Raw genomic sequence first — 8,745 nt, 5'->3', positions numbered from 1 at the left:
AAATAATGGCAAGGCAAATGGAAAGGACAATCAACCAGATCATGGAGGTTGAAGAGAAATGCAAATCCAAATTTGAAGTGGTGCCAATTGCAAAGTGCCAACACCAATATCAGTAGGAAGTGAAACCATAAAGTACTCAAAGACTGACAATTTATTGGTATTTAAACTGACCCAACAGGACATAGACACCTGTCAGCAACATTTTAAAACAAGCAAAAGTCATCACAGTAAAACTAGGATGCTGTGGTGGAGAAAAACTAGGTGCACACCTACACAAACCCTTATTAAAACCTGTAATAGAATATTCACATGTCCCTCTCAACACCATATCCAAAACCCAGCTTCAGAAACTACAAAACTTTCAAAATAAACTTCAGATTCGCCAATGGATATACCCCACCATATTAAGAAACCATAGAAGAAATACACAAAAACAAATAAAAAAAACACTGAACATCAGATTCTACCACATGGTGGTTCAAATCTGGGAGAAACTGCTGGAGGACTTCAAAACCCCAGAGAGCTTGAAAGGAGGCCAACTGTAAGACAAAATGCATCCCCATGCATGGTTGCCAAGGAGCCTACCCAAATCCCATAGCTCACCTCCACTACCAAAATATACAACCTTGACCAGTCTGAATGATTAGGCTACGCAATTTAAAATTAATGTAAAGGCTAGCTTAGCTCAAACACATTGCTATAAAAGGGATGTCATTCCCCTCTTTAAAAACCCACTGTACTTTCTTCCTAACTTTATTCTCTAAACCAACTCTTCTTTCCTGTCTAGTAAGAAATACATATGCTGATATACCCTACCAGGCTCACTTGTTGGAGGAGGGCCTGTAGGAAACACGTAGCTGCTCTTGATTATGAGCCTGGATTTTTTATTATAGGCAAAGGACACATAGTCTCTGTAGTGGAATGAAATTTTGATGGTTAACAGTTCTACATGTAGTAAAATGTTGAAAGAATGCAGTAAAAAAGGACATATCTAAAATCCTGTCTGGAAACCTAGTTTCAGCTCCTGGTGGGGTGAAGGGTTCATGAATGTTGAGAATGGAGAGTATCAAAATGACATTCTCTGTCATCCAACTTGCAAGACCACAACTGGCAGGACTCATCACAGGCCCTTCCTGTTATAATGGCCCTGATATGTTTGGGAAAAAATACTAGAAATTGACTTCTTCTTTTTTGTGCAATTAACCAAAAATTTCAAATCCTCTGGTTAGTTGAGAAGCAGGTTTTGAAACGATACATATATATACATTAAGTATATATACGAAAGCGCTCTGCTTCATTAGTTTCTTTTTCCAAGCGATCTACTTTGCATAAATGAACACACGTACCCGTGTTCTTATTAGCATATATACATTAAGTACTCAATGCAGGTAAGATTAGAGTAAAAAATTGTACCTAATACAAAGCCCTTCTAGTGTTCACCTCCACAGAAGGTAGTAGAGAATCAAATCTGCTGTGCTGGCATGTGCTGAATCAGGGTGCAAGTAATTGCAAATGTACATGACTACTTATGGGCAGTAAAACATAGCTAACTCTTCATCATGCTTTAATGATGCACATACTGTACAAGCTTTGAACACTCAACAGAACTAAATGATGGATCTTTTGAGATAAAAAAAGACACAGCACTATAGTCTGTGCACTCTGTGGAGTGTTTAGGGTGTCATATGTTGTGCCAAACCAACCTCAGTACATGCCTCTTATTTCCCAAGTATATGGTATTTATATAAAGGAAACTGTTTAATAAGTATAACTTTTCAGGAATATAACATTTATCCACCCCCATCCCACCTGTGACACCTTGGCGTTGCAACATGGGGGTAAAAGCACTGCCACAAGTTGTAGAACTTATTCAAATCATTGTTTTAATCCTAAAAGTTTATACTTGTACTATAGAGCTGTCTTTACTATACACAAGAAATAAATAAAATAAAGAGCACCAAGGTTTATTTGGCAGAATGTCTAGTAGTAAGTCGCAAGATATGCCACACCCAGACTGGACTCCTTAGAGTGCATCAAATGCCACATTGTTTGGAGGTGTGCTGGTTTTATCATTAATGCTATATGACTACTTCACACTCTTGTCTTGGTGGTGCAGATCTGCTGTTTTTTTTTTTTCTCTGTTAAAACTAAAAACTAATATATATATATATATATATATATATATATATATATATATATATATATATATATATATATATATATATCCAATAATTTTATGACAGTCACTGTTACTAGCGAATTTCACACATATATATATATATATATATATATATATTACATAAAATTATGCTTTAATGCAAGTAATTGCAACAGTTCAAGAAAAGTTTTTGGTATTTACAAAACAGCAAGATCATGATAGCATTTTTCTCATACTCTATACTCTGTATATTATTCTAGTACCTTGATCTTCATAACATCTAACATGACATTCCTATTGTTGGCTGAATTGACAAATAACCTAATTGTAAGTTATCAAAAACTGGATTATGTCAAATTTTTATAAAGCACCAGCAGAACTTGTCCATCATCAAGACTTACTGGGCAAAGCAACTGATACACTGTAGGATATAACATTAGCATCTTGGTCCAAGAGACTTGGGGACACAGATTGACTGGACAAAAGTTGTTGGTACTGCTGGAAATAAGTTTAACCCCAAAACATTCAACATTCTTATATCAATGCTGCACACATGTATAGGTACAACTTTGAGCAATGGTAATGACATCTTTCTTTTGATTATCACATTTTTGTTGGTGCAGCCCGTCTTGAGTGTACAGTCATGCACTAGATGCACTGTTAGCAGTGCATTATACACAATGGATGAAGCTATTGGCAAGATTGCAGGAATGTTTTTACTGCTGAAAGGCTAAAGTGGAAATGATTTTGTTAACAGAATATAGTGAAAGTCTCCATGAAATTTTAACACTCCCCAAAAGTGGTAGTTACTGCATAAAATTGATGGAGTCCTATTTCAGGGAATTATGTGACAACCCTACAGGTCAGAATCATGTAGCATCTCCACTCAAAAGGAGTGCTGATCACTTCTATCACTCCCTAAATGTCTTCACCTTAGTGCAATATTGTCCTCAAGGAAAGAAGTGCTATCGCTGACAAAATACTAAGAAAAAGAGGATGTGACACTACCACAAGATGAAAAAGGCAGAAGAGGCTGCTGTTATGTAAAAATAATATTGCTACTAAATTTTGCATGCACATCATTAGCATGATTAGAAAAAGTAGAGGTCATGGGTTTGAGAGAAATGTTATCTTCTCAAAATTCATGGGGTTTTCACACTGGGCTTTTTCTTTTCTTTTTTTCCCACATCCTACCCCCACTTGATCAAATAACTAGAATATGACATCACAGAAATATAGACTTCTTAAAGAACGTATCAAATGTACATCTAACATTTCTATAGGGTTCTCTTAGTTCATTCAGCTTTGCTATATATGGCAAAAAGATAAATTCATATTTAGATTTGAAAAATAAGATATTGTAACCAAAGTCTTTAAAGACAATGAATCCCCTTGAATACAATTTTTTCAGTGCACATGTAAGACAGCAAATCCAGTGATGACATTTCATCATGTTGACACTAATTATGATTTTGGTAAAGTGAACCAAGCCTATCAAAATATCTCCACTCAGAAGCAAACATTCTTCCCATAGAACAGCACATGAATTTAATTAGCAAGTTCAACAAGTGCTCAAACCCACACAGAATTATTCAATGAAAAAATAAATTTACAAAAACAAGGAAAGGGACATCAGTTTTTAGTTATGTGTCACTTGAAAAACATACCACTGGAGACATGTAAGTCGATTTTTTTTTTTTTTTTTTTTTTTTTTATGTATGGCTGATGAAATGAAAGTAATTCCAAATCTTAGCCACCTTAAACTTGAACATGTAGCAGTGGTGCCCCCCTCCCAAATAATATATGTATTACCATGTTGATGCATTAATTTGCAGAATAGGCTATATGAAGTCTAAAAAGAATATATGAATTTAAAGCCAAGTTTGAGCATTAAAGTCACAGAAACAGGACCTCGTGAGTGTAGCTTCTACCCTGTACATTACAATTACAGTAGATCTAATTAGGCAAAAACACCATCACACAACCTCAGAGTACAATACACCCACATATTTCTAGTAATAATTGTTTCATTGACCGGAAACCTTCCTATATGTACTTGTAAGGGTCTTTTTCATCAGGTGGTAATACTAATGACTGAAGGGAATGACCCCTATTTGTCAGCTTTTCCATCTAATTACCAAAAGATAATCCAAGATTTCAGGTCCGGTGAAGTGCACAGCCAGATGAATGCAAGGTGTGCTAATGGGATTTGAAGACAATAGTTAGATTCTCTCAGTCTCAGTATCGCTTCACTGGTCCCTTGTTACTAATAATTTCAATATCCTTTTTGCTCTCTACCTTGGTTAATGATTTCAGATAACCTGTGAAAATCTTGTTTTTCTAAGATAAGACTGGATTCTACCATAGTTTAGGCGCTTGGCCTTCAAGCCAAAATTTCCACAAATCAATCTACCATAGTTTAGATCTTTTTATTTTAATAAGACATATTATGATAGATATCATTTGAATTCAGAGTAGGTAGCTATTAGTAACTTTGTTGGAATGTGAGAGTTGTCTCTCGTATGTAAAATAAACACTTCAGAATATATTATTATTGATATATTTACAGTAACACAAACTACAACAATGGCTTGTACTCCAAACAATGCTAAGGTAAACAGAACAGTATCCGTCATGAGATGCATATAATATGCACCAGTTACACTATTCTCTAATATTCTAGTCAGTTTTCCATAATTACATAAACATTCATTAATTCAACGGAACATTTAATCTTTGATTATGAACATGCTAAAATGCAATTACACAATAGTCCAATCAAAGATCCCACTGGGACAATGGTAAAACGAGAGGACATGGAAAAAAACTGAAAAAAGATAGTTATAGAAAAAAGTTGAAAAGGTACAGTTTCCCACACAGAGCAATTAATACATGGAACAAATTAGACAACGAAACAGTATGTGTGTAGTGTATTCACATTAAAGAAATTTTTAGGATAATGGCGACATGCGCCTTCTGTTTCTGTTTTGTTCAATGTTGAATTCGCACGCTTCCCGGAGCGCCATAATGTAAACAGAGTGTGAAATACACACAGTGCCGGAAGCCGATGTTTCCTTCAACCCTTCCGTGTAACCATGGAGAACAGGGAAACTAATTGGCACCTAAGGAAAAGCCAATACATAACAATGGCGACGAGGATCAAAGTGTTTTTCCTGGTGGTTTAGGCCAGAAACAGTGATAAACGGTCTCTATGCAGGAAAACATTCTTTAGCTACGCGCATCGTAACACGTGGGTAAGCTATGCTAGAGGTGACCACACAGAGTGTAGGTGCCTTTGCTTATATTGCTTCCTGTTACACAGCACCGGACATCACTTGTTTTCTCCTACATGAGAGGAGAAAGGGTTACAATTTCCTAGTGTCTGATAGTTTTCTAGCCACGAAGCTAGACCAGGGTGAAAGATGGCATCTTCAAACAAGATTGGGCCGTTTAACCCTGAAGAACTCCCTTTTGAAGTCTACTTGGTTTTGTTTGAAGCCCATGTAGCCACACAGGATATAACTGATGCTGGCAAGAAGAAGAATCAGTTATTTGTGTCCATAGGCACCAAAATATTTGGAATTTTAGCGAATTTGATGGCACCAGATATACCAACTACAAAGACATATGATGAGCTGATAGAATTAATGAAAAACCATTTCATTACAAAGCCATCCTATCACCAAAGCTTGTGTTCGTTTCAACAAAGGCGTAAAGTTGAAAAAGAAACTGTGAAAGAGCTATATGCAGACTTGAAGAGACTGGCAAAGGATTGCAACTTCGGCACCATGTTTGATGCCAGGCTGAGAGACCAATTGTTTATGGCAGTGGACCATGAACCCTATTTCAAATATCTACCTGAAACTAGAAGCATTAACATCTTCAACACTCCTAGAACACATTCTGTTGCTTGAAAAAGCTCACATGGGGGAAGGAGAGAAAGGTAATCCCAGTTCATCAGGTACAGTACAAAAAGTGCATAGCAAGACTGTGTCAAAGTGTAAGCATTGTGGTTTCCTGCATCCAAGTTCTGCTTGTACGTTTAAAGACTCGGAATGCCACTATTGTGGTCGACAGGGTCATTTAGAAAAAAATTGTAGATTTAAGCAAAAGGATGCATACAAGCAAAATAGCTCTAAAAGTTTTAAGAATAAAAAGCGTCAAATCAGTTTCTGAACAGGAACCAGAGCATGAAGAACACCAGTGTAGTGCTAATAATGTTGTTGATAAAAAGCATGTTGCTTAAAGTTTCTTGTAATTCTTTAAAATCTGTTAAACCAGAAATGTACAATTTTGTGTTAAATGATAAATCTATACCTTTAGAGATAGATTCTGGTTCATGTGTTTCACTGATAGGTAAAAATTGGACAAAAGTACTAAATGTTAAAATGACTCCATCTTCCAAAGAATTGACTGCTTATGGAGGTCATCAAATAAAGGTAAAAGGTCAAGTTGATCTTGTAGTAGGGTTTAATAACTATAGTACAAATCATGTATTTTTTGTTACTGATTCACACTGTAATGATTTATGTGGGAGAGATTTAATGAGTAAAGTAGGCATAAAGATAACTGGTTTAGATGAAGCTTTGAAAGTGAATTCAGTAAATGACATGGATGTTTCTGATAATCCTAAACAACTTTTGGATAGTTATAAAGTAAATGACAATTCACCTATTAAAGGAGTTGAAGCTAGAATATATGTGAAAAAATATGCTACTCCTAAATTCATCAAAGCAAGGCTAGTGCCCTTAGCACACAAAGAGTTAGTTGATATTGCCATACAGGAGCTTGTAGAAAATAAAGTCATAGAACCTGTAGCTTATAGTGATTGGGCTTCACCCATTGTACCTGTCTTGAAAGATTCAGGAAAAATGAGAATTTGTGCTGATTTTAAGCATTTGAATGGTCAAATTAACATTGAGAAATACCCACTACCTAAGCTTGATGAAATGTTGGCTACAGTTGGAGATAATAAGGTGTTCTGTAAGCTTGACTTGTGTAATGCATATTTGCAAATGAAGGTTTCTGAAGGAGACCAGAAATACCTTGTTATCTCAACTGAAAGGGGATTGTTTAAATACAAAAGACTACCTTTTGGACTGGCATCAGCGCTGGGAATTTTTCAAAGGTACGTATCACAGTTATTAAGTGATATTGGTTTAATTGTTTATTTAGATGACATCCTTATATGCGCCAAGTCGAGAGAAGACTAAAGTGATAAAGTTAAGCTTGTTTTGAATAAATTGGCTGAAGCTAATGTCCAGTTGAATCTGGGAAAATGTGAGTTTAATAAAACTGTCATTGATTTCCTTGGTTATGTAATTCCTGGAGAAGGCTTATCTCCATCATCACATAAGGTTAAAGCTATTCGGGATGCTCCTGTACCAGAAAACTTGCATGAGCTACAGTCATTTCTTGGATTAGTCACCTACTATAGTAGATTTATCCCTAAGTTTTCTGAAATTTTGTCACCACTCTATGATTTAACAAAAAACAATGTAAAGTTTGTATGGTCAAACCAGTGCCAAGTAGCTTATGATGTCATTAAAGAAGCTTTATGTAAATCTAATGTCTTATCATGCTTTACAGTTAAGTCAAAATGGATTCTAGAATGTGATGCTTCTCCAGTAGGTGTAGGGTGTGTATTGATACAGGTTGAAAGTAATGTTGAAAAACCTATTGCATTTGCTAGTAAAAAACTTACTTCTGCTGAGAAAAATTACTCACAGACGGACCGGGAAGGGCTAGCATTAGTGTTTGGTGTCACAAAGTTTCAATACTATCTATTAGGTAGGAATTTTGAGTTGAGAACGGATCGTAAACCACTGCTTGGATTATTTGGAAAAAACAAAGCAATTCCAATAAATTCAAATGCAAGATTAATCCGGTGGTCTGTTCTGTTGTCACAATATATCTATGATCTTGTTCATAAAAGTGGTAAAACCAATGTGGTTGCTGATGCTTTGAGTAGGTTACCTATTAATGATTGTATCAATTCAGGTACACCACCAGAATATGTGAAACTTATAGAAAATTTCAATGCCTTTAACTTTTCTTTTGAAGTTGTACAGAAAATGACAAAAGCAGACCCTGTACTGAATAAATTAGTTTCTCAGGTAAAATTTGGATGGACTAACAACACGGATGTTTGTAGAGAATATTCTCATGTTAAAAATGATTTATCAATTCTTAAGGGTGTTGTTCTATTTAAAAATAGAGTTATTGTTCCATCTGCCTTAAGAGCTAAAGTGTTAGAGCTACTGCATTCCAGTCATAATGGAATTGTGGCAATGAAAGCTGAAGCCAGAGAAAACATTTGGTGGCCCAGGCTTTCTGATGATATTGAAGAGCTTGCAAAGAGTTGTAATGAATGTAGTGTTAGAAATAATCAAGTTTCTTCTAGCAAATTGATGTGGAATTTTGCTAGTAAGCATTGGAGTAGGATTCACATTGATTATTGTGGACCAATAGAAAATGAGTATTTTTTGATCATAGTAAATTCTTATTCTAAGTTTATTGATGTTCAATATACTTCAAGCATGACGAGTGCTGATACTATGGAATTGTTAAGAAAAAGCTTTGCTAAT

This window comes from Oratosquilla oratoria, chromosome 12, assembly GCF_046742065.1.
Source record: "Oratosquilla oratoria isolate Oo_2021 chromosome 12, ASM4674206v1, whole genome shotgun sequence".
Classification (NCBI taxonomy): Eukaryota; Metazoa; Arthropoda; class Malacostraca; order Stomatopoda; family Squillidae; genus Oratosquilla; species Oratosquilla oratoria.
Note: the sequence above shows the minus strand (reverse complement) of the source record.